Source organism: Cavia porcellus, unplaced genomic scaffold (assembly GCF_034190915.1).
Source record: "Cavia porcellus strain 051 isolate PalLab524CR breed Dunkin Hartley unplaced genomic scaffold, mCavPor4.1 scaffold_27, whole genome shotgun sequence".
NCBI lineage: Eukaryota > Metazoa > Chordata > Mammalia > Rodentia > Caviidae > Cavia > Cavia porcellus.
This window is the reverse complement of record NW_026947510.1, coordinates 6,225,173-6,252,323: the sequence shown is the minus strand read 5'-3', so window position 1 is coordinate 6,252,323 and position 27,151 is coordinate 6,225,173. Positions and strand designations below refer to the sequence as shown.

The 27,151-nt window shown below is 41.3% G+C and overlaps 1 protein-coding gene across 10 annotated transcripts in view; it reads right to left on the bottom strand.

Annotated features, from left to right (window-relative positions):
• Chchd6 (coiled-coil-helix-coiled-coil-helix domain containing 6) overlaps window positions 1-27,151 on the bottom strand; it is a 235,369-nt gene that overhangs the window by 134,008 nt on the left and 74,210 nt on the right. The gene's annotated exons all lie outside the window — the stretch shown is intronic.

Genomic DNA, 27,151 nt, shown 5'->3' with positions numbered 1-27,151 from the left:
CTACCCTGAAAAAGAGCGACAATAACAGGTGCTGAGGAGGATATGGAGAAATGAGAATCTTCACACCTTAACGGTGGGATGTAAAATGCTACAGTAGCTTCGGAAAACAGGCTGGCAGTTCCTCAAACAATGAAACTTAAGAGTAATCATATGGCAGAGTATTTTACTGAATAATTATTATGCAAAAGATTTTAAAATATGCAATGGAGAATATAAAGTCCAGAACTCATTAGTGTTCTTATAAACATTATTTATAAAATTGAAGCAGTGAAGACAACCCAAATGTCTACCAATTGGTGAACAGATAAACATCACCTATACATACAATAACGTATCTGCACCAATACCACAGGTGATTATGTTCAGTGAAAGAGGCCAGGCACAAGCCATGTCCTGTATGGTTCTGCATACATGAAATGTCCAGAACAGCAGAAGAGACAGAAAGTGCTAAAGGCTCCCATGCACCAGGGCTGGGAGGAATGGACAATTCCTGCTTATAAGCACAAGCTATGGAGAATGGTGCAGAAATGTTCTAGAATTAGGCAATAATGAATGAATGGTACTGAAGCTCCACCAAAATACTTAAAATTGAAGTGCCAATAACAAAAATTTACTGGAACTCTCATGCATTATTTGAAGGATAATACTACATGTAAACTGATATAACCATTTCAGAAACCTGTTAAAAAGTATCTACTAAAGCTAAACATACATGCACACAGATCCAGAAACTGCACTTCTGGGGAAATACTAAAGCAAAAACACTTACCTCCATCAAAACTCATATATAAATATATTCATATGAATGCTTAAAAGCCCCAAACTGGGAACAACTTACACATTCATCATGTAGATTAGATAAATAAATTGTGGTATGTTTAGATAATGAATATACTCTACAAGAGTGAAAAAGCACAAATTACTGCTTATTAAAACATGGATGTATCTTACAGACAGGATGGTAGAGCCAGAGAAGCCAGAAAGAAAAGAATTCCATCCCATACACTTCCATGTCTATGAAATACAAGAACAGCCACACCAATTCATGGTGATAAAGATCAAAATAGTGGTTATTTTTGATGAGTAATTGATAAGGACCAAAGAACCTCTCATGATGCAAGAAATGGCCTATACTTGGACCCAGGTAGCAGTCATATCTGTGTAAAAATGCATGTAACTACTAACTTGGGATTTATATGCTTATTGTTACATATTTCAATCAAACACATAGTTAAGAAATACTTTGACTAACTGCTGTACTAGGGAGGTCAAAGTCTCTCTGACTACAGGTGCTGCTAGCAGGAGGAGGACAGTTCTCTGCCAGATGGGAAATGGAGTAGGGACTGTACAGCTATAGCTTGCAGAGGTGTCACTGTGCACCCAACAGCTCCTCAAGTCATACGCATCCCACCAAGAACACACAGAGAGCAAACAGCAGCACTGGAGTCAGAATTCAGTCTGTCTACACAGTTGATTCTTCTCATCAAGGTACACAGTTTCTTGTGATGAAACAAAGAGTAGGAAGATATGGGACAAGACTCCCAGGCTCCTCTGTTAACAGAGCTCTCAAACTTCCTTGTGAGCAAAGAATTCTTGGAGGAAGCAAGGCCCAGCAAGGTCCCATAAACTCAATAACTATCATAGCTGGAATTCCAATCTCAGAATTGTTTATGCCAAATGATCTAGGACTTGTAGGTTTGGTCCCCACTGTACTCCACCAAAAGGAAAAACTCAGCCCTGTACCTGGACTTCCACCTAGATACCCTTAGGCCAAGCATGTCCTTTATTAGGTGTGGTCAGTTAGAATCTCACTTTAACTAAAGACACCAAGGAGAGCAGTATTCTGGGGGACTGGAGGCCTCGCCAGCTGGTTTCTGTGCTTCTGTGGGGGTCAGTGCTTGGCACGGGCTAGGGTCTGACACTGAGGGACAAGTGCAGTAGGTTTCGTACTGCTGTAAGCACAGTCTCTTTATGAGACCCCAATGGTATATGTGTCTTTCTTTTTATATGTGACTGCTACCTGGGTCCAGGTATAGACCAGGAATTCTCAAACCCTGCCTGCTTTTACCAAAGCTAGAGCTGCCTTCACGCAACATCCAGAAAGCTGTCTGGCTAGGCTCACTGACATTAATGGGAGGAAGGAAGGAAGGTCAGGCTGTCCAGGAATGTCTCCAGGCTTCACACATTTCTGGGAATGATGGACTCCCTCCTGGTTAGCTGTCAGAAACCAAGCCTGCACCTGGGCCCAGTGTATTCTGTCGAAGCAAGAGGGAAACAGATAGACAGACAGACAGACAGACAGACAGACAGAAGGGGAGACAAGCAGAGAGCAGGGCATAGAGAGAAACAGACAACCAGAAAGCAAAAGCTTACAATTCTGCCTTTCCATCACGATGCCACCTGGCAGAAGCACAAAGGACAGGCTGGTTTATAAAAAGGGAGGCTGCTGTCTGCCACTGGGTGAGGACAACCAGGGAACATGGAGGTGCTGAGAGATACGAGGCTGCCAACTTCTCTCTAGCAGTTCCCATCTGACCTGCTGTGCTACCACACAGAAAACATCTTTGCACCTCTCCAGGCTCCTCACGAACCCACAGCTGACAGCACGTGTGCAGACGACAGCACCAAGACCTGCTGCTTACTTCAGGCCAACTTTCAACCATCAGCAATGCCACGAGGCCCTGTGCAGAAGGAACCACGTTTTCACAGAGAAGGGAATCAGACAATAGGGAGATGCAAAGGCCAGGCTGCCTTCTGATGATCACCTGCTGAGGAAAGGTCCCTGGTAATGAGGCTCATGCCTTTCAGGAAGAGACCTGCTGCACAGAATACCGTGTGATGGTGGCCAATCTGCTCAGCCTCTGTGGGCAGAAGAGTTCATCTTCTTAACTGGTGAAATGTGAAGGCCACCATGTTGCCATGGTGATCCGCATTAGAGAACACTGGAGCCCACATGGATAGGCCACTCACTGCTTCATATGCCTTCACTCATTTCCCGTTAAAAAATGTATTTTAATATGGAGTCAAAACCAGGACAGGTAATAAACATAATGAAAAACAGAGAAGCAGGTCCTCCAAGGGGGACACAGTCACCACTGAGACCTCACTCAGAACGTCTCAGTGGAACACATACACACTCTACAGACATCTGTAGGATAAGGAGTTCAGGCAAGGGATAGGGCTGGCTTTATGAAAGACATAGGGGTAAACACTACCAAAGCATCTGTTTATGCAGGGAGAAGGGAAGCCCATCGGTAAATAATCATAATGAAAGTAAAAAGTACAGACTGTCACCTTTGGGGCTACCAAATGCATAAGCCTCTGGGGAATGAAAAGTCTTTCTAGTTAGGAAGATGAGCCATCTAACCGGAGGAAAACATTTGTGAATACCTCACACCAGTCTTTGCTTTCCGGGTTATGTCACTCACACCACCAAGCCTGCTGAGGCAGTTGTCCTACTCCATACAGTAAAGGAGGCTCCATGAGAGGGCTGGGCTGCCTAGAGACAGACCTGGTGGTGGTCGAGTAGGATGCAATCCCAGGCTTTTCTGACTGTCCCCAGTCAGACACCCCCTGGGTGTCTACAGCACCCAGCTGGCATGTAGCTTGAACCCAGAGAAAATGGCTACATTTCAAATAGGAAATAGGGAAAAAGAAGTCAGAAGAAGAGGATTCTCAGGGCTGACAGCAAAGAGTAACAGACACAAAGGCAGCACAGTGCAGGGTATGAGAGGATAGGAGGAAACCGTGGTGGCTGAAGCAGGAAGGTTCAGATGCAGTCAGCTCTTACAGAGCCTTAAACACTATCTATAGATCTAAGAACAGCATCAGGTTCAGCAGAGAGAAGGTGAAAACAAGGTTCTGAACAATCAGAGGGGAGCACAGATGACAAACTTGTGCACTGTGCCCTGCAGGGCAGATTTGCGCTGGGGAAGCCTGTGGGAGAAGACCAGGGTCTCACCAGAGCAGACGCTTGCAGGCTCAGCATTCTGCAGATGACAACACAGATGTGGGGCAGTGAAGTGCACAGTCAGCTGATGGGGAAAGGAAGCCAGGGTCTTTTTTTGGTAACTATCAATGCCCTAGAAGTGGCTTTCTGACATCTGCCAGGAAAGCTTTTCATTTAAAAAAAAAAAAAAAAGGCAAGAGGAAAATCTATCTGGCAAAACCCCAGTGTACTCGGTTGTAAAGGGAAAACAACAAAACTGTACTCTTCTTTCCATAGGGCTCTGCTGCCTTCTGGCTTTCAATCATTAAAAGATGTGTAAGAACATTTTGCAGAGGTACTGGGGCCTGAGCTCACAGGTTACAATCAGCCCAGAGAGTTTGAGATGACTATTTAAGCGGGTAGGAGCCTCCTCAGCCTCACAGAAGAGAGGGCTCCGTTGAATACCAAGCTCCCTTGCTGTGTCTGAACTAAGAGTCCATTCTGGCTCCTATGGCTGTGGATAATCTGCTCATAGCACAGAGCTAAAGAACAATGACAGGAAACTCCTCTGTCAGTCCCTAAAATGCTCCCAGGCGACAATCCTTTGAGCCCAGACACAGCATCTTAAGGAGTCTCAAGACTCAGAAAGCCAGTTCTTTTTAAAGGAAGATAGCTTTCTTATCAACAATGGCGGGCTGGCTTGAGAAGCCCATTGCTAACAAATTCCTCTAGCTAAACAAAGCCAAACACCAGCCACATGGTCGCTACACCACTTGGCCATGGGCTCTTTACGTTTGACCACATGTCAAAGCACCAAGCCTCCATATACTGGGCGATGACTTCAACTCCTCATCATTTCCCCACCAAATGCAAACCTTTGCATTTGACTGGAGCACTCAGGGAGAAGAGCACACTGGTAGACATGGCCAAGTTCTTTCATGCTGCAATACCTACACAGAGATGCAGGGCTAGAAGTCTGGCATACAGAGGAGGAACTGTCCAATGATAGGAAGTCACCCCAAGACACATCTGTTGGGATTAAGTCCCTGGGGAACACCAATATTTAAGGATCAGGTAGAAAACAATAAAAAAAAAGCTTTGCTGAAAACACAACCTGTAATAAAAGGGCTCAGGACATAAACATGTTTCTGTGTTTTCTCCAAAGTTCACATCATCAAACTCAAAGTCTCTTCAGATTTGAGTTAGCACCATAACTTATTCCTGTTTGTGTTTCAGCAGAGAAAGAGACAAATTCCTTGATGGAAACAAACAGAGGTGGAGACAAAGATCTAATTATAATGTATCTTTCCCTCTGTTCTCTCCTTGGCACAATACCTGACACCCACAACCTAAAGAAGGAGAGGTTTAATTTGCCTAATTTTTACGGGATTCAATCCATGGTCAGCTGGCTCCAAGGTAGAAACATCATGGCAGAAGGGTGTGGGACAGCAAAGCTGCAGAATTCACGGTGGCTAGAAAGCAGGGCAGGGAACAGTGCCACAGACGAGGGGACAAAGGACCAGATAAACTGCCCAAAGTTATAGTTCTGTGACTCCCTCAGACATGTGAGCTCACCATAAGTGTGTTCCATCAATTCCCTGGGTGTCTCCCAAGCCAATCAAGTTGACACAATCAAGCTTATCCATTATACCTACCCATACCTCTTTCTTACCACCTATGTTTCAGGAGCCTTTGGAAAATGAATTTCAATTCGGAAAAACAAAACCAAGTGAACCCTCACATGAAATTACTGGTAAAATATTAAAGCAAAGTTAGCTATGTCAATGCTTGGCTCAAAACAATTTATTTGGGATAGCTCCACCCCACAAAGACTGAGTATGATCTAGATTCTTCTATAAATTATTCTATCTAGATAACAACTAAATAACATGTAGAACTCATTGCTTCCTGGCAGAATTCCCCAAACATAATGACTTACCTGCAAGTACCTAATACTTCAAGGATCACTCTCAGGGTCACCCTGTCTCTAACGTATATCAGTTCTGTGCCTCTAGGGGTGGCGTAGGGCTTGGAACTTCTACTGGCAAGGTAAGAAGCAGGAAAGACTGGGCCTTGGCTTCAGTATGTTCAGCAGATGGGCATGCAAGAACTCGGCTTAAGCCAGGCTCCTGTGTATCAGTATCAAGCCTCTATGTACTGATGATAGACCTTGGTCTCTTTATTTCCAAAAGTAAAGGGAGTACCTTTCTCAATGGGTGTTTGTGAAAGCACATCACGAGCAGCCAGTAGGCAGTGGATGATCAATACCATCCATTTCAGCTCCTCCTCTCACTGAAGATTCCAGTGTAGAGATAATCAAGGAAAACACATTGCAGAGAACCATTCATGCTCCTCATATATCTACCTCATGAGGTTTTTTGGTCTTTTTTTGAGACGGGTCTCTCTATGCAGTTCAGGCTGGCCTTGAGCTCATTTTGTAGCTCAGGCTGGTCTTGAACTTGCAAGGATCCTCCCATCTCAGCCTTCCGAGTGCTGGGATTACAGGCGTGAGCCACCACACCTGGCTCTTACCTCATGAGTTCTTAAAGCAACAAAGAGCCATACTATATGCTAAAGTAATATCAGCAATGAAATTTACTGACATTAATTTTGAACGGACTTATTCATAATTGACTTAGTCTTCAACAACAATCTGGCAGAATCAATAAGGTAAGGGAGCATTCTTTCTAGAAGATAAAAAGTCTTAGAAAAGGAATCTGACTTTCCCAAGGTGTGGTGGATTAACTAGTGGTCAACTTGTAATACCAAATGAACTGAATCACCGTAGTTTGGATGTAGAAAGCACGCCTAAAGACTACTGCCAACAGCACAAAAAGAGAACTGGCAGGGAGAATGGTGTGCTGGTGATTCTCCTGGAGAAGCCTATCACACTGGCTTTCCAGATAGGAACTCGTCATGGGAGGAGCTCAGGTCCTCACTGTCGCTGAGGATGGCTTCAGTTCTCTTCAGGGAAGCTCTGGTCCTTATGTTGAATGTCATTTCCTGGCTCCAGTGCAGATCCCTCAACCAGAAGGCACAGATCTTTCATCACACTTGAAAGTGCAGGCTTTCCAGTTTCCATCACTGGCCTTCAGGTGGTGCCACTGTAAATCCTTGATACAGACTTGCATGAGACATTGCCATGGGATCCAGGACCTCAGCTGGATTCTTGGGTCTCTAGTTTTGTGGACAGACCTCTTTTACTCTTCTGCATTCAACTCCTTAGGTGAATATTATAAAATTAATTCTACAAATCGTGTCCTGTATTAAACCTATTCCCTGCAAATCCTGACTACAGTACAAGGTCATGTAACCACTAAAAGCAAATGGAGTTCTGATCTCAAATTTTTGAAAGTTTAAAGCTGTTAGGATTTATTGACCCACACTGTGTATTATGGTTAAGAAGTCTCATACAAAATACCTAATTTTCTGATTCTATAATTTACATTGTTCCACATTACCATGATAACTTCCTTTTTAAAAAGACTCATTAACTTTCACTTTTACAAATCAAATTTATAATACATAAATAAGGTTTATGTACATACAATTATGGTAGGTTCCAAGATAGAATACTTGGGGGAAATAAGCCACAAATCCAAGCCCCTTCAGCAGGAAGCTTTCCAGATAAGAAGGGGCTAACAAAGACATATATGAAATTCCCAAAGTGCCAATCAATAAAGAAAAGAAATAGTCTCCCACAAGTAGCATCATAAAATCTAAAACAAACACTGAAAAGTAACTCAAAATTGCAACTAAGAAAAGTTTCTAAGCCAGGTGTGGTCATGAATGCCTATAATCCAACAACTCAGGAGGCTGAAGCAGAAGGATCACCACAAGTTCAAGACCAGCCTGGGCTACATAGTGAGTTCAAGGCTAGTCTGAATTGGATAGAAAGGCCCTGTCTCAAAAAAAAAAAAAAAAAAAGTTTTTTCTAGCTATGCTTGGCAGATGTTCCTGCCAATTTTTAATACAAAAGTGATAACCAATCATGAAAAAATATTTTTTCTCCAAAGGTACACGTGGACAAAACACAATAAACAGGTCGCAAAGAAAAGGGAAGGGAGGCAAAGCAGTTCTGTGCCTCCCAATCAGCATGCTGGGACTCTCAAGAAAGTGGCCAACTACCTTACAGAAAAATTAGCATTCATAAGACTCCAGGCAGGACTGATAATGCACAAGGACACCATAGAAAAGAGGCACTGTGATGTTTCTATTTACTTTAAAAATGTAACGATACAAGGGTGAAAATATCATAGTCCAGAAACTTCATCACAGGGCTTGAGCTTTTCTTCTTACAGAAAATCTTTACCTTTCCCCCTCGCACCCCCAGCAGGGTTGAAATGCAAACATAAACGCAAGATTCATTTGCAAAGACCCAAAAGGAAAACTTACATGCTACCATGCTGCCGTAGGGCTGGATGAGGAGCAAATTCTGCCAAGTTAGATGATTCTTCTGGGCTAGAATCATAGATGTTAGGGCCATACTATCTCACTTGGCAGGAAATTGGGCCCTGGCCCCCAAGACACAGTCGTCAAAGTCAAGGGACAACAATGAGATAAAGTTCCTTTAACCAAAGAGCAAACTAGCTAGCAGACTGCATTCAGTCCGCATCAGCAAGCTTATGTTTTTTGGGAAATGGGGATTTAATAAACCAGACTCTGTAGGAATATGTCCTTGGCTCAAATTTGTCAACAGCTTAAGCAAATACCTTGTTGCCAGTCTGCTGGAGCAGTATAGATTAAATAATCAGAAAAGGTTAGGGGCAGGAAAGGAGTGGGAAAATGGCCATACTCATAGGAATGAATCATGACACAGCTATCACACAAGCAGTCTGCAAGGCTTTTACATCAAAAGACATGATCTGAGAGCAAAACGAAGGATCCTTGCCAAAACTTAACACACTCTAGACTTCTAACTCAGAAAAATGAGAAAATGTAACAACAGTAAACTCCTATTCCTCTATGTCTATGCCAACAATCCGTTCAAAGCTGGAACCACCCCCGTGGGCAGAGGAGGCACACTTGGGCTTGCCACAGTCCACACTGTTCTCTATTACATTAAGGCAAGCTTCCTACAATTCTGCATGCTCCCATAGGACTCTGAGTTTGTTAGCTCTCAAGTAGAATTATAATACTATCTAGAAGTTTAACAAGAAGTCTCATAAAAAATTAGTGAAACAAAGAAACCTCAGTGATAACACAGTTTGAGTTTCAGATCACTACAATAAAGCTAATATCACAACAAAGAAGGTCACATGAATTTTTAGTTTCTAGGTATATATAAAATAATGTCTACACTATACTGTAGCCTACTGAGTGTGCAGCAGCATTGTAAGGAAAACAATGTGAGTGCCTTAAAAGTACTTTACTGCAAGAAGATGCTAATGATCATCTGGACCTGCAGAGTCAGCTTCTTGCTGGGGGAGGTTTGGTCTTGGTGTTGAGGACTGCTGGGTGATCAGGGCAGTGGCCACTGAAGGCAGGATGTGGCTGGAACACCTGCTTACAACAGGACAACAATAGAGTATGGCATTGACTAACTCTTCCTTTCACAAAAGACTTCTCCGTAGCATGGGATGCTGTTTGATGGCATCTCACCCACACAGAACTTTCAGAATTGCAGTCAGTCCTCTGCAGAAGTCTATGCTGCTTTATTAACCAAGTCCCTGTGATATTCCAGGTCCTGTGTTGTCACTTCAACAATGACCCCATCTTCTTCACCAGGAGATGATTCCACCTCCAAAGACCACCGCCCCTTATCAGAAGCAGCTCCTATCTGTTAGACCTCTTGTGAGATGGCAGCAATGCTGTTGCACCTTCAGTCTTCACTTCTAACTCTTGTTCTCTTGCTGTTTCCACCACCCCCTCAAAGTCATCCATGAATGATGGAATTAACTCCTCTCAAACTCCTATCAATGTTGGTATTTTGATTACCACCCATGAATCCCAAATGTTGTTAATGGCATTTAGAATGGAGAATTGAATATTTTCAGGTTACTTTGTCCAGATCCATCAGCTGAATTACTATCTATAATAGCTATAGTTTTATGAAACGTATTCCTTGAGTAACAAGACTAGAAAGTCACAATCACTCCTTGATCTGCAACTGCAGAACAGATGTTGCGTGACCAGGCATAAAAACAACATCTATCTTGAGTACAGCTCTAACAGAGCCCTTGGGTGGTCAGGTACATGGCCAATGATAATGTTTTGAAAGGAACTTTTTTATTTTTCTCTGAGCAGTAGGTCTCAATGGTTTCAAATATGCAGTAAACCATGTTATAGACAGACTGTTTCACAGAACACAGGCAGTGTACATTAGCAGGAATCTTAGATCTTAAGGCTTTCGGAATGATAAAAGAGCATTGGCTGTAACTTAAAGTCAGTAGCTGTCTTCTGACTTCTCCTCTCTAGCTATAACAGTCCAATTATCACCTTTTTCTAATACAAGGTTATTTTATCTACAGTGAAAATCTGTTGTTTAACGCAGCTTTAACAATAATTTCAGTGCAGTCTTCTATGTCAGCATTTGTTTTTTCACTTTGCATTTGTATGTAATGGAGATGGCTTCTATCCTTAAACTCTATGCATCAAGGTCTGCTAGTTTCGAACTTTGCTTCTGCACCTCTCTCAGCCTTCATAGAATCAGTAAGAGCAAAAGCTTTGCTCTGCGATGGGCTTTGGCTTAAAGGAATATAGTAGCCAGTTTGTTTTCTATTCAGACTACTAAAATATTCTTCATATCAGCAATAACGTTGTTTTACTTTCTTGTCATTCCTGAGTTCATTACAGCAGCACTTTTAACTACCTCCAAGAATATATCCTTTGCATTCACAAGTTGGCTAACCATTTGGTGCAAGGACTAGCTTTCGGCCTAGTATGGCTTTCAACATGCCTTGTTCACTTAGCTTCATCATTTCTAAACTCAACTTACAGTAAGAAATGTGCAACTCTTCCCTTCAGTAAACATGTTAAGGCCACTGTAGGGTTATTAATTGATCTAATTTCAATACAGTTGTGTCTCACAGTATAGGGTAGCCTGAAGAGGTGGGTAAAGATAGGGAACAGCTGGCTGTTGGAGAAGTCTGAATACATGTATCTATTGATTAGGTTCACAGATTTATGCAGCCAGGTTCAAAACCAACACAATAGTAACATCAAAAATTGCTGATTACAGATCACCATAACAAATAGGATAATCATGAAAAAGCTTGAAATACTGCAAGAATTATCATAATGTGACACAAAGACATGAAGTAAGCACATGTTGGGGAAAATGACACCAATAAACTTGCCCAATAGAGGGCTGACACAAACCTTTAATTTGTTTTTAAAAAGCGGTAAAGCAAAGAGCAGTAAAAGGAGATATGCCTGTGCAATTAGAAGTAAAACAAGCAGCAAAGATGGTAAAACCCCAGTATTCATTAGCACTCTGCCTTAAGGCCTCTGCTCATTTCACACAAATTCCAAGGATCTGGTCCATCTGCTCCTGACCAGTTATCTACTAGCTGGTGCCTCCCATTCCATCCCTAAACCTGGAAGTTCTACTGCAAGACATCTGATGTGCTAGGAGGCAGGGGTTTCTCTCAAGTGTCCACATCTGAGCCACCTCCCCACCCACACTTGCCCTGCTCCTTTCAGGTCCTACAACTCAGGGATCACCACCATCCCTTTGGCAGTTTAGAGGCATCACTGCTGAGCCTTCTTCATCCAGCTCTTCTTCCTTCTGTTTCTAAGTAAACTTTCTGTTTTGAAATAAGTTGGGTTTTGGGAGGGGTTTTTTGTTTGTTTGTTTGATTGACTGATTTTTTGTCTTTTAGAGACAGGGTCTCTCTATGCATGTCAGGCTGGCCTTGAGCTCACTTTGTAGCCTAGCCTGATCTTGAACTCACAATGATCCTCCTGCCTCAGCCTCCTGTGTGCTGGGATTACAGGCGTGAGCCACCATGCCCAGCTTTGATTTTAGATTTACAAAAATAAAAACAAAGAAACTAAAGAAGGTGCCAAGACACAGAGATTGTGTAAGATCCCTACTTTCTCTAGTTATCTACTGTTTTTCTATTATAGTGGCCAAGCCAGAATCCTGCATTTGGACCCTATCTTTCTGTGGGTTTATCTCTAGCAACATCAAACCTGTAGTGCTGGGCTTGCCTCTTCCTTTTTCCCCAGGGCCAGCTTAGATGATTTCAGTTGTTTCTTGAAGTATTTCCTGCCATGCTTCTAATCTGAATGGCTCTGGACTTTCTGCCACGAGAGATGAGGATTCCGCATTCATACACACACCTCCATACGCATCTCCACTCCACCCCAGTGGGTTTTTGATCACATTTGTAGAGTTCAGTATTTAATGTATACGCTAGGGCCATGGCAAAATTACACACAGCTGAGCCACAACTTAATATACTACAGTTGTATTTTCTTTCTAGAATAACTTATTTTCTTTGGAATTAAATTTTGTTCTTCAGAGTTTTACAGAGATTGCTTCACTGTCTTGTAGCATCCAGGGTGGCTGCTGTCTCTTGACACTCTGATGCTTAACCTTTTATATAATGACATGTTTCCTTGGCCTCAAGGGTTGTGTACCCTTCCAAGTGGGACCAGTGGTCCCATCTGCTGGTGTCATGCCTTTGTAATGGTGATCCCTCCTTTCACATCTACTTCTGGAATGTGATATGTGATGGGCTGTCACCTCCAAGATGAGATTCCAAAAGTCTACGATTTCTTGTCTTGCTCACACCTTCTCTTCTGCGTTCTAAAACAAGCAGCTATGACAAAGGTGCCTTTTCACACAAGATCAAAGAGGCAAGGAACTGAGGCCCCCAGGCCAATAACCTACAGGAACTGATGCCTGCCAACAACCACCTGAGTATGGATACAGATCCATTCCCCAGTCATGCCTCCAGATGACCATGACCCTAACCTACGGCTTGCTCATGCCTTCTCTTTGATCCAGGTCAGTCCATGGGAACTGTACAGCACAAGTGCTGCTCTCAGTCAAGGGCTGAGAGCTGTACCCTGACCTTGGAAAGCACTTCTGTGATAGCTTTTACTGGAACTCAGTCACACTACTCACGTACACACGTACTGTCTGTGCTATGACAGCACAGCGCAGTACACATCGGCCTAATATTCACTTTAAGAAAAAGTTTATTAAACTGTGTTCTAAGCCACTAAGTTTTAGAGTAATCTTTTATGCAGCAGTAGATAATAATATGCCTCTTTCTTCGAAACCTCTAGGATCAGTTCTGGTCCTTTATGATCTAAAATTTCATGAAGGTGCATTCTGGTATACATCTATTTTCAAAAGCTAATGGATGGCAACTAATTGGCTCATCTCAGTCTGGAAGCTCTTGTTCCTTGGTTCTGGGAAATGTTCTCAAATCATTTCATTAATAATTTCTTCAGTTTTCTCTTCAGAGTATTGTTACTATCTAGACGTTTTTCCTCCTGAACTAAATCTTTCACTTTTCTAATGCTTTTCTCTTATTTTCTATCACTTGTTTTAATTTCTGGGAGAATTCTTCCACTCTATTCTGGGCCTTCTATTAAATATTCCATTTTTGGTATTATATATTTTTTTAATTTCTAAGAGCTCTTTTTCCTAGGTGTTAATAGTTCCATGTTCTCATGTCATGAATGCACCATTTTCTCTTATCTGAGATGTTTTGTTTATTTTGTTTTGTCTTCAGTACTAAGGATTAAATCAAGGGTCTTCTGGACACATGCCCAACACTAGGCTACATGCTCAGCCTTTTTATTATTACTATAACTATTATTATTATGATTATTATTTTATTATAAGTCAGGATCTCCCTAAGTCTTTCAGGCTATCCTTGAACTTATGAGCCTCCTGCCTCAACCTCCTGGGTAGCTAGGATTTCAGGTATGTACCACCACACCAGGCTTCAGGAATTTCCTTTTTAACTCAATTTTTTTCTTCTGCTCTGTGCACTGTTTATTCCCTATTTTCCTTTTGTCTCCTTGTTTAGGACTACAGAGGTTGAATGTGTTGATCTTATATTTATGTTCATTTATACACTGGTTACAGTAGAGGAAGTTATCAAGTGGTTCCTTGACAGAGTCATCCTCTCATAGTTAAGAATGAAGCAACAGAGCCACTTCTGTGCCACTAAGAGGCTCCTTCCTGCATGCAGTCAGAGGGCAGAGAGAGTCAGCAGACCTGCCTCTGCCTGCCACTCCTGGCCACAGGGAGGCTTTTTCCTGTGGGCAGTCAGTGCAGGTGGGGAGAGCCAGCAGATCAATTTCTGCCTGTCAGCCATCAACTTTAGAAGACTTGCTTCCTGTGGGCAGCCAGTGAGAACAGGGACATGCAAGTAAATCCCATGCACACACCACCCACAGGCCACCATTGGAGATCTATGCTTCCTTCGAGCTGCCATCAACCACCAGGAGAATCAGACAAACACACCCATGTGCCTGCCACCATCATGGGAGTCCCAGTGTAGACATGCAGGCTGAGAGAAGCAGCCAACATTGGAAGTTCCAGGGACTCCACAACCAGCTTGTTGGGAGAAACTCAGGAGAATGTCAAGACAAAGGAGCAAAAGACCCCCAGCCCACACAGAACAAGTCTGGGAGATATAGTCATGGAAGAAAATGCAAATAACACACCTGAAATCCCTGAGTGGATAACAACTGAAGTAAAGAAACTACTTCATGAGACTGTAAAAGTAATCAAATCAGAAATAATGTCTCAGGTAAAAGAAGAAACCACAAACATAGTGAAAGAATTGTTCATGTCTAAAGAAGACATATATTTTTAAAAAGGGAGCATAGGAAAATGATGAAAACTTTAAATGAACAATCTAGAAAGGAATTACAATGCATGACGCAAAAAATTACAATACAGACGCAAAAAGAGATCTAGGAAATTAAAAAGTTGATCGAAAGATGGCAAAACCACTTGAAAGAGACTGAAGATGGACTCTCAGACCTTGAAGAGAGGATTGCAGCTAGCCAGAAAAAATCAAGGGTAACTTTGTCGTCAACCTCAGAATGGATAAGAAAGATATAGTATTTTCATACAATGGAAAGCTATCCAGCTATAAAGTAGAATAATCTCAAGGCTCTTGCAGGTAAATGGATACAACTGAAGGTCATGTTCATGGGGAAAACTGTTTGAACTCACATGAGTGAACACTAGCATAAAAAAAAAACACACAAGGAGTTACTGGGATCCAAAAACACAATAGATATTATAAAAGTGATAGGGAAGGAAACACTTAGGAGGGGAAGGTGGCAACCAATGTTAATTTCTTATTGTCTTGTCTTGAACTCTTGTAATGTTTTCACAATTTTGTTAGGTTTGGTTCTGTTCTGTCTTATTTTGTTAGATTTTATTGTGTCTGAAGGTGGGCAGCTATTTTGAACATAATGAAATGTATCAGGTAATCATGGTTAGTTTCCTATTATCTTGTTTTGAAGTCCTATAATGCTTTCATTCTTCTGTTTAATTGGTTTTATTCTGTTTTGTTTGATTTTATTATGTGTGATGCTAAGAACAGCTATTTTGAAGAAATGAGACATTATAGGAACCATTGTTCATTTTCTGTTATCTGGTTTTGAGGTCCTGTAATGTTTTCATTCTTTTGTTTTGATTGGTTTGTCTGTTTTCTATCATTTGATTTCACTGTATTATTTTTTAAATTTTCTTTTAAAGAGGATAAAATTAAACACAACAAAACAGAACATAAGAAAGCAATGTAAGAGACATAAATTTCAAAGCAAGACAACCAAGAGATCTTCACTATCTATCACATTGTCTCTTGTTTTCTTCCAAATAGTGGTCCATAACTTCACATACAGTGAATTCATACAAAACTACATAGTATAAAACTGATCTGAACAGGATGATGAAGGCATTTTAGGTCTTTAAGACCAGACAATAGGGGCTGGGGATTTAGCTCAGCGGCATAAGCGCCTGCCTTGCAAGCAGGCAGTCGTGAGTTCGATCCCCGGTACTGATAAAAACGAAAAAGACAAAAAAAAAAAAAAGACAAGGAAGTCAATAATGGCTGTTGTAGTATATCTCATTCTCTTCAAAATAGCTGTCCATAGCTTCACATATGTTGAAATTAAACAAAACAAAACAGATTAAAATCACTCAGAACAAAGAATAATAGTATTGCTGGATTTCACACATGATGCTAAGGAATCAGTACTGGGTACTGTAATGTCTCTTTCTCTTCAAAGTAGTTGTTTATTTCATCATGCGTTACATAATCAGTTCTCATAAACTGTTCTACCCATGCATGAGTCTCTACATGTATATCTATCCTTTCTGTATTAGAGGAAAAAACAAAACAAAGCAAGACAAAACAAATTCCTAGAAAGACATGAAACAAAAAAATCATATAAAACCACAATACAAGATGATCTTCAATGGTTACTATGACGTCTCTTGTTATCTTCAATAGAATTGTCTATATCATCAGGCATAGTACAATTGAAATATAGCCGTACATAATAATATCAATAAAAACAAAACATTGGAGACATTATAAGACTTCAAAAGCAGGTAATAATCAAACCAGAATGAGTATCCTAGTGAATCTTGTCATTTTCAGTGTAGTTATCTGTACTCTTAGACTTGATACTACCAATCATAACAGATTCAAATAAAATCAGTCAATACAAAATAGTGACCTAACAAGCCAGATTCAAATAAGATCAGTCATAAGACAGTGTAAGTTATACAAGGCTTCAGATTAAGTTAATAGGAAATTAAGGATGACTACTGTAATATATCCTGTTATTTTTGGGATAGCTGTCTGTGCTCTCAAATCTAGTACAAGTAGACAATATAATCCATCTAAACAGAGTGGTGAGAATAATGTGGATTTTAAATCCTGATACATTATTAACAATATCCTCTGCCTTCCTTTTTTAGACAGTTCCTCCCTTTTCACTCCCACAGGGTGCACTGCACATTTTGGATCCCACCAACTGCCTCAGTTTTTAGATTGGGGGGGGGGGGGAAACCTGCTATTTACCTAAGTGGTTCCGAAACTTCTCACTCCTGGGCTTGATCTTAAGTTGTATTCCTCCTTTACCTACAAAAGCCTCAAGGTTTTCCTTTGTTATAAATGAGTAGTTTTCTACTGCACGAAAGTATCGTGTCTTTCCAACCTATCTGCAGATGCTGGATGAGTTGCCCCTATTTCTCTCTGGTTCCCTGCCACATAGAGCATTGTTTTCTCATATTTGATTTTCGGAAAATAAACTCTCTTTCAGGTTAGTTATATTTCCTGTACAGAGCATCTCGATAGTCCTTATCTCCTAATCTGCTCTGCCTGTGTTTCTTTTTGTTAGTGTATCAAGGCCATCTATGTTAAGAGATTATAGCCAGTCTTCTCTGTCTCATCTCTCCTATGCCATTTTTCTGCCATTGGTTGTCTACTTTTCTCCTTCATTCCACTATCTGCCCCATTCATTGAGGCCTCTGCTACTATTCCTGAAATCTTGGTATTTTTTTTTTCTCTCTCCCTAGAATGTCCTTCAGTATTTTTTGCAGGACTGGATTGGTGGTCACGAATTCCCCCAGGTCCTCTTTGTCATGGAAGTATCTTGTTTCTCCATTAATTTTGAAAGACAGTTTTTCAGGGTACATCAATTTGGGTTGGAGGTTATTTTCTTTCAGGGCTTGGAATCCTTCACTCCAAACTCTTCTTGATTTGATGATTTGGGTTGAGAAGTCTGTCGTGATTTTGATGAGTTTTCTTTTACAGGTGATCTTTTCTTTTCTCTGATGGCTTTTAATATTCTGTTCTTGTGGTGAATTTCTGGGATCTTGATTATTATACGTCTGGGTGTTGTTCTGTTTTGGTTGTAGGTGGCTGGAGTTCTGTATGCCTCATACATCTGAATATCATTTCCTTTTCCTATGGTTGGGAAGTTTTCCTTAATTATTTCTGTGAATAAATAGCCTTTTTATTTCCTTTGTTTCTACCCCCTGCTTCTTCACTCACATTTTTTATTCTTAAGTTATAGATCCTCTTGTCATCTTCTAGCCTTTGTATTGTTACTGCCTATTTCTTTGCTATTTTTAAGAGATCTTTCCTTTCGTGATTAGACATTGCAAACCTATCTTCAAGTTTTGTTAATCTATCTAGTTTCTGGCAGGCAATTTTTCCAGCTTTCTATGGAGCTTTTAATTTCCTGGTAATCTCTTTGAATCTGTTTCATGTATCCTAAGTTTTCTTTATATTCTTCATCAACTTCATCAAACGTTTCTCTCCTTTTTTTGTGTTCCTCCATTCTTTTTTTTTTTTTTTTTTTTTTGTCTTTTTTCTTTTTATCGGTACCGGGGATCAAACTCACGACTGCCTGCTTGCAAGGCGGTGCTTATGCCACTGAGCTAAATCCCTAGCCCTGTTCCTCTATTCATCCATCTGTGTCTTTTTGAGAGGTGCTTAGCATTTCTTTTATTAATCTTCTTATATTTTGCGTTACTTGAATTAATATTTGTTTTGAGCTCATCTATCATGTCATGAAGATATCTCTTTATGTCAGCTGACACCATGTCTGATATTGCATGGCTGCTGCCTTCAATTACTTCTGTATTTACCTCTCCTGAATCAATATTTGCTGGGTTGGGGGCTAGCGGCTTTTTCTTATTTCTTTCTCTTGTCCTGTTTTTGGTTTCTTCCAATAGTGGAGGTCCCAGCCCCTTTCCTTGTTTGTTATGGTTCTTCTGAAACATGCTGGCTAGGGATTTCTAGCCTCTCCAGTTTGCTGTTGGTCACTGAAGTGCAAGCAGGGGTAGTGTATGCTGGCCCCTGCCCTCCGAGCCAGTCAACCAGCAGGGGCCTTCACCACTTAGTTTGTGCCAGGTGGACAGAACGGTTGAGGACAAGTTTAGGGACAATTTTGTTCCTGGCTATTGGCTCCAGGCCAGGGGCATGACCCAGCCCAAGCAGATCCCACCAATCTGCTCTGGGCAGGAAGCAACCAACTGAAGTCACTGCCATTCCTTGTTCATGCCCATCCTGCCCAATTCTAGTATGTCATCCAGTTGGTCACCCCTATTCTGTGGGAGGGTCTTATTCTGAGCACTCACCACAGGTTAGTGTAGTCTCTACGTCAGCTCTGTTCTCCGTTGGGCTCACTGACCCCAACTTCAACATGTCTGCGGCTCTGGCAGTGAGTGCACTGCAACCATGAGTCTGGGTGACTCTAGCGAGAGCGCTGTGGCTGCGAATCTGAACAGCTCTTATGGTAGTGCCATGACTGTGCATTTGACTGGCTCCTTTTCCTTTAGTTTCTTTCTAGGTTGAGAGGATCCATCTCCCTCCATCTGGTCTTCTCCAAGATGTTTTATTCCGGCATCTGAGCTGTTTCTCTCAGGGAGGCTCTGTATTTTGCTGCTTACTGATTCACCATCTTTAGCTCCACTCTTGATTTCAATTGTATATAAGGGTATAGACAGCTATTTTGAAGAGAACCAGAGACATTATGATAGCCATTGTTTATTTCCTGTTGTCTTGTTTTGAAATCCTATAATGCTTTCATTCTTTTGATTGGTTTCATATTATTTTATTTTGTTTAACTGTGTTGTATGCAAAAGTATAGACAACTATTTTGAAGAAAACAAGAGACATTATGGTAGCCACTGTTGATTTCCTATTGTCTTGTCACAAAGTTCTATGTTGCTTGCATTGTTCTGTTCTGATTTGCCTTGTTCTGTTTTTGTTTGGTCTTGTTTTATTCTCTAAAATAAAAATAAAAATAAATAAAAATTTTTTAAAAAAAGAATGAAGCAATGACAAACCAATTGCAAGGTCTGTCTCCCTGGTACTAATCTGTAAATTTACAGGGTGGTCTATCAGATCATTTTCCTGAAGAATTTCCAATTTTTAATGTCTATAGTCTGATCTTTTGAGCTCTTCAACCTCTTATAAAGGGATCTTTTAGTCTCCTGTCTGGGAGGATAATGCCTGTTGCTTGCAGTCAAGTGAACAAAGAACCTGCGGGCAGGACAGAGCAAGAAGTATATCCTGAGTATGAAGCTCCTGTTCTCAGGATTGCTGCAGCATCCAGGATCCTTCTATTTTAATCTCATTGGTGCTATAAACCATTGGTCCAGTGGCAAGAAGGAGATGCAATTACCCCAATATATAGCAAAGGAAACTGATCACTTCTTAATACAACTTCAACCCAATCTCTCCCACTGTCTATGCCCCGCCTATAACCCATTTTCACAGATGCCTGGCCCGTTGGGTTTTAGAGCTCTCTCAGGGTCCCTGATGTGCTCCAGCTGCTTCTGTGAGACTACACTGCAGAGTTCCAGCTGTCTGTAGTCTGTTCAGTCAATTATCCAGTGACAGTCACCTCTTCCCCAGCTATCACAACTTTGCTGCCATCCTGCTCCTCTCCCATGTCTTTACTCTCATTTTAATTGGGCTTGGGGATGGAGCCAAGGTAAATGGTTGTGTTCATTATGCCATTTATATCAGACAGCCCAGGCGCTCTCAATTCTCATTCCTTATAATCACCAAGTTCTATAATTCTGTTTGCTAGATATCTTTCTAATCATCTGTTCCTCTCCAAGCCCACTGTCATTTCTCTGGACCAGACCCTTATCTCTCATCAAGTAGAACTACAATTTTCCAGTTTCCTTGCCCTGCAGTCTCCCCTTCCTGCCAAGCTGCTCTACATGTTGTCTGATCAAAATGCAAGTAGATACGTCACTTCCCAGCTATTATAGTTTGAACTGTGTTCCCTGAAAACCTGTGTTGAAGCCCTTATCCCCAAAACTTAGAATGTGACCTTACTGGAGATAAGTAATTAAGTTAAAATGAGGCCATGCCTGGGCCCCAATCCAGTATGGCTAGCATCTTTATAAAAAGGAGAACATGTAAGCAGAGACAGATGACATGCACGCACATGAGTGCGTACACACACACACATGTGCATATGCACATACACTGTCCTTTGAGACACCATCTGAAAGGACATAGAAAAAATTGACAAGGGAAGCCTGAGCTGACCAGAGGTGAGGGAGCGAGGCCTGAAATGAACCCTTCTTCAGTGTGTTAAGAGATAGCGTGGCCCTGCAGATACCATGACTTCAGACTTCTGGCTTTCTACACTGTGAGCCAATACATTTCAGTTGTTTAAAGTCACCCAGTTTATAGTATCTCTCACATCAGCTTTAGGAAACTAATATAGTCACATATTTTTTCTGAAGCTCTTTCTAGAGAGTAATCTGACAATATACTACTCATGCAATTGTGAACATGCGTATGATTTGACTAAGCAAAGTCATTTTTAGGAATTTAACCTAAAGAAAATAATGGAAAAAAGACACAAGCATGTAGGTGTATATCTGGCACAATGTTGATTTTAACACTGAAAAGAGAAAATAACGTCAACTACAATAGGAAATTAGTTAAATAAATTACACACATTCAAAAGGAACAAAGCCAGCAGACATAGTGGGGTCAGGCACCAACCAAGAGGACTATAGTAATGCTGTGGCACTGCCAACAGGGCACACAAGAGGAGCTCAGCATTGTGGGATCACTGGGACCAGCTGGCTTATGTCCCAGCCAGTTCTGGTCCTCTAGACAGCCATTTTTTCATATTTCTGGGCTGGGAAATAGTGTGAGTGCTATGGCCGGGGTAAAGGCAGCTGCTTACAATATAAGGGAGGAAAAGAGGCTTGTCCATCACTTCTCTTTGCTCTTGCTGCTTTTGCTGTCTGCTGCTGCCTTGAAGTGCTGCCCCTGTGCCATGCCATGCGGCCTTAAAGCCAGCTGATTATGGACCTCCACAAACTGTTAGCTAAATGAACCATTCCTTCCTTAATTTTGGGTGTTGGGTGTTTTGTCTTAGTATTGTGAGAAAAATAACCAAGACAATTGCCTTCAAGGAATCTGTGTTCCAGGTCACCAGAAAGCAACAACAGGATAAACAGTGTTAAACCCCATAAGCCTGTAACTAACAGGCTACAGAGGGGCAGGAAAGGACTTCTAACCAGCCCTAGGAAGACCAGCATTACAGCCTCCTGAAGAAGGCCACCGCTAGGCCAATCTTGGAATTTCCTATTGACCTAGAGAAGACTTCTCTAAATGGAGTATTTCAGAATGGGAAAAACTGTCCAAAGCACAAAATAACTTGGAATGTTCATTCAGAAACAACAAACCTTTTTAGTTCAAATAGGGGGGCCCAACAGAATGAAGACAATAAAAGCCAGACCTGAATTCTTGTGTAAATTCAACCAACAATACCGCAGTGGGGTCCAGGAGCAGTGCCCCACAGCCATGAAGCATGGGCATGGTGTTACAGGGAGTAACACTGTCAGAAAACTAAGAGGGAGAATATTCACACCCTGGTACTACAGCCTGCTACAAAGAAAGAAAGGAGAAAAAAAAAAAAAAAAACAGTAGGGGAAAGAGAATGGTATTCACCGAAAAAGGGCAAATTTAGTTTCAGATCACATTGTGGCTGTTGCTGAAAGCAAAAGAAGAGGTTGACGACTCAGGCCCCAGGTATTCCTGAGATCAGGCTCCCCACTGAAACCACTTTCTGTCATCTGAGAAACAGCAAGGATTTACTGGCTCAGGTCTCCCCCTCTGCCTCTAAATAGATGGGTCAGATTATGAAAACTCCTCCAGGGACCAGCCCAGAGAAGCGTGATGCACTGTCTCTGCAGAGAAGCTGGGCCCCCACAACTTAGCACCCCATACACTCTGGCCTCACAGCCAGAGAGGGAGGCAAGGTGAGCCCTCTGTACCCTGCCACCGCAGGGAGGTCTCCTTCATCTCCTCTCTGGAACCTCCAGCCTCAACTTGTCCTTCCCTGTCTCTGTCCCTCCATTGTAATGCTCTGCTTCAAACTGTGAAGCCAAAATTACACACATTTTTTTTTTTTTAAAGAGAGAAACCTTATTAAATACACATTAGCAGCACACAGCACAGGCTTGAGAAGGAAAAAAGCACATTTGGGAAAAGAGTATTCATCACTTGCCAACATCCTCCCTTGACAATGATGACTGGAGCAGAAGTACCCTGTCATTTCTCTCCTTGTTTCTTCCTATAGCGACCACACCACACCAGAAGCCCCACTCAACATCTAGCATGAAGCAAGAGATAGGGTAGCCTGGCAGGCAGAGCTCAGTTCCAGAGCCTTCACGGAGGCCTATGTTGAACAAAAGTGCAGGGAGATTTTCATCCATCCATCTCCGTGCTGGCCCTACGAGCAATGCTAGAAGAGGAAGGAAGTAAACATTCACTCTTTAAGCGCTTTTAGGAGTTTAAAATCTTTTCAATGAACTTGTGTTACCTATGCTACCTTGGTAAAGTGTGCAGTGCTTGTGAGGTTACAAAACAGATTTTCAAACTAAAAGTCCTCAGGTAGGTCAGAAAAAAAGCCCCAGAAGTCTCATGGCAGATGCATCTCAGTGAGCCATGTCCACCCACAAGTCAATGAGAAGGACCCAGAAGCACAGAGATCTGGAGCATACCTTTTTCAGGCCAGCAAGTGAGTTTCATCAGGATTCCAGTGAAGCACCAAGCCCCTGGGAAGTGGAATGTCACATGTCTGGGATCCGTCACTCCAAGCCCTGCCCTCTGACTGCCCTGTCGCCTTTCCTCAGCATCTGCAGAGGGGCACAAGGCCCTGCATTTCTCCCCACCTGGTTAGAGCACTGTAGCCCTCTGCTGCTCACCCTGTAGACTCATGGGTACTTCTTAGGTTGTATCTTACTGGATTTTATTATGTACGATAGTATAAGCAAAAACCTTTTAAAGACAAGGAGATTATCCAGAAACCATTATTCATTTTCTGTTAGTCGGTTCTAAATACTCTGTAATGCTGTCATTCTCTTAAATGGTTTTACATTGTTTTGATATACTTAATGCTACAGTATATGAAGTTGTACTCAAGGATTTCAAGGAAAGAGACAATATGGTAACTACTTTTAGGTCAGGATTATCTGGTGGTGAAACGCTATTCTGCTTAAATGGTTATGTTTTGATCTGTGCTGTTTCGTTGTTATGCCCTCTTTTATCTCAATCTCCATTCCATTATTTACTTTTTTAATACTTCTTTTAAATTTTTATCCTTTTAATTAAAGGAAAAAAAATAGCAGGATATATTATAGTAACCCACTTTGACTTTCCATTACCTCGATTTAAAGCCCTGTATTACTCTCACCATCTGGTTTTTAACTGATGTTCCCCTATTCTGTTTTGCTGGATAGTATCAGGTTCGAAAATTTAGGCATCAGCTGTGAAGATAATGAGATTCATTATAACGCCCATTCTCGTTGACTTTTATCTACTTTTGAAGACCTACAATGTCTCCAATGGTTTGGCTTTGTCGGTTTTGTTCTTTACTGTTTTGTTCAATTGTATTATAACTAATGGTATAGGCAATTCTATTAGAGATAGCGGGAGGCATTATGGTAACCATTGTTGATCACCTTGTATTATGTTTTCACATTATCTATTATGTCCACCCTTTTGACTTGACCGATTCTGTTCTGTTATGTCACATTTGGTTTTACTCTCTTCCAAAAAAGTAATAAGAACCGTGAGAGCAATGAAACCCAAAATGTGTAATAGTCATTGTACAAAAGAGAGGAAAAGAAAGTGCTCTAAACTATATAACTGCATGTATATTTAAGTGTATAAGATAGAATATGATATCACAGAGTTTTATTGGATCATTGAACAGAACTGTTTGCAGTATCATAGATGGAATGTCCACTTTACAAGCTTTAATTTTGTGACTTGAACAATTATTTCTAAGATGACAGTATGTAATCCATTAACTTGTGATTTCCTACTGTTCATTTTTTTTCTGCAAATCTGTATAACTTGTACCCTTTCTTTGCTTTTTTTTTTCTTTTCTCCTTAAATAAAATTTAAATTAAAAAAAAAAAAAAAAGAAACCAGAGGCCACAGGAAACACTAAGTCTTGGGTGAGGGATAGAGAAGAGGCTGGGGCAGAAAAGTGGGCTGGATCCTGGCTTTCCTCATCCTTTCCTTCTGCCCCTGGCTTCTCCAGACATTGGCAAGCAAGCTCTATTTCAGCCAGACAGGGAGGCCGAGGGTGCGTACAGATAGAATCCTGAGGACGTGTGCACTGGGCTCGATCCCCACAGCAATCCTCTCCATGGCACACTGATTCTGATGTTACCATTATTCAAATGAAACACATTCTTAACCCCAGTAGCACGGCTGTGTCAGAGGCTCTCCTTGTGATGTCCCTGAGCCAGCTACAGAGCCCTGTGAGCTCACTTTACTAGACACCCCAGTGTGTTATAGAGGATTATGATGTTTATTCAAGCAAACAACTCCTTTGGAAAAAAATCACCCAAGTATCCCAAGAAGATGACAGAACAAGGGCTAGGGGTTTAGCTCAGCAACATAAATGCCTGCCTGATAAGCACAAGGTCGTGAGTTCTATACCCAGTACCAAAAAAAAAAGATGACAGGACAGTCTGTTAGAAGTATGCAGGACACTAGTCTACAGGAGAGAGAGAAGAGAGGAAACTGGGCAGTCGCTCTGAAGGCAAGTAAGAGGTTTACATGCAGACAAGGCCAGGACACACCTACTCTTCCATCCTCACAGGAATCCGCATCTGCCACCTGTGGCTATCACCCCTGAGCCATCTCACCTGAGCCTCCATCACATGCACTCACTTGCACACACATGTGTTCTCTTAGCCCAGAACAAGAAGGCTCCTGTTGACTTAAATGGAGAGATGCGATGGAGGGTAGTTAAGCCATCCTCACTCAGAGGATGTGTGCTCTGGGTGATGAAGAAAAGACCAAATAAGTGGGAGGTATGCAAGCCAAATTACCTGACCAGGTCACGTAAGGCTGGAGAGCCCTACTACTGGTTTTATAATCTATATACATTATACCTGAACTGTATAATGACATTTAAAAAAAAACCCTAGGGGTTGACTTCTTTTTCAAAATGCCTAATCAAAAACAAAACCTTCAAATCCTAGAAACTCACAATAACAAAGGATCTTCATGGATTAAATATTATTCTCTGCCTCTGTTACATTATTCCAGAAAACAAATATGGGCAAATGTGATACACCCAATTCCTAACTCAGCCAGAAAGAAAAAAATTCCAGCTTCATAAAAAACAGAAGAAAAGGAAAAAGAACTGAAAATTCACTGACTGCCAATTACATGCCAAGTACTTTAAATATGCCTTCTTATTTAATGCTTTCCATGGTACAATATGGGAATTAGCTCATTTTATGCAAGAGAAAACCGAGGTTAAAACAGAATAAATATCCTACTTGAGGGAATACACCTTGTAAATTACAGAACAAAGATTCAAGCAAAGTCTTTGTATACTTTAGCAATTCATCGGCATAATCTATCAGACCACAAGCTCCTGCCTGGTGGACAGGTAGCAGGGGCAGATTCACTGCGCTAGTCAGCCCAGACACCAGCTCAGACAAGCTACAGAAAGAAACTGCACTCCTCACCCTTGCAGCCCTGTAACCCACAGGCCCAGAGGTAGGGCACATGTCCTGTTGCTCAACATAAGGAAGACAATATATTCAGTCAAAAGAGAAACATCAGTAACAAGACTAGAAGATGAAGTGTAAGAGCTGATGTGCCTCACGGGATAGAACTGTTTCCCATTTCAACCCAGTGTAACAACTATTTGCTACTATCTACTTTACCAAGGCATGTCTAGGGAATACATTTACAAAGATTAGTAAATAGTGTTCCTGTTTTCAAGACACTGTGTCAGGGACATCAAAAGTAAACTCACCTGGGCCAGGGATATACCTCAGGGGCGCAGCACCTGACTGGCAAACGCAATGTCTCAAGTTCCATTCTTCATAACAAAACAAAACAACAAAAAAAAGTAAACACAATTAACACAAAGTACTGAGTTAAAAATGACTTTGCCCTAAAGTTCTAGACATTATATAATCTAGCTGAACAGTGTAAGACATTTTCAGATGGTGAAAGGGTAAAGTTTACAATGTCCAAACTTTTTCTGAAAAAATTACTTAAGTAAGTACTCCAGCAAAATAAGGAATTAAATCAACTTTTTAAAAAAGAAACAAGAGCATAAAGATGGCAGCAGTCTCTCATGGAGGATGTGAAATTACACAAATAACATTTACATATGTAAATTATAATTTTAAAATAATAGAAACAAAAATACGGGTGGGGTGAGACACAAAACACAAAGAAATTCTATAGTCCTAGG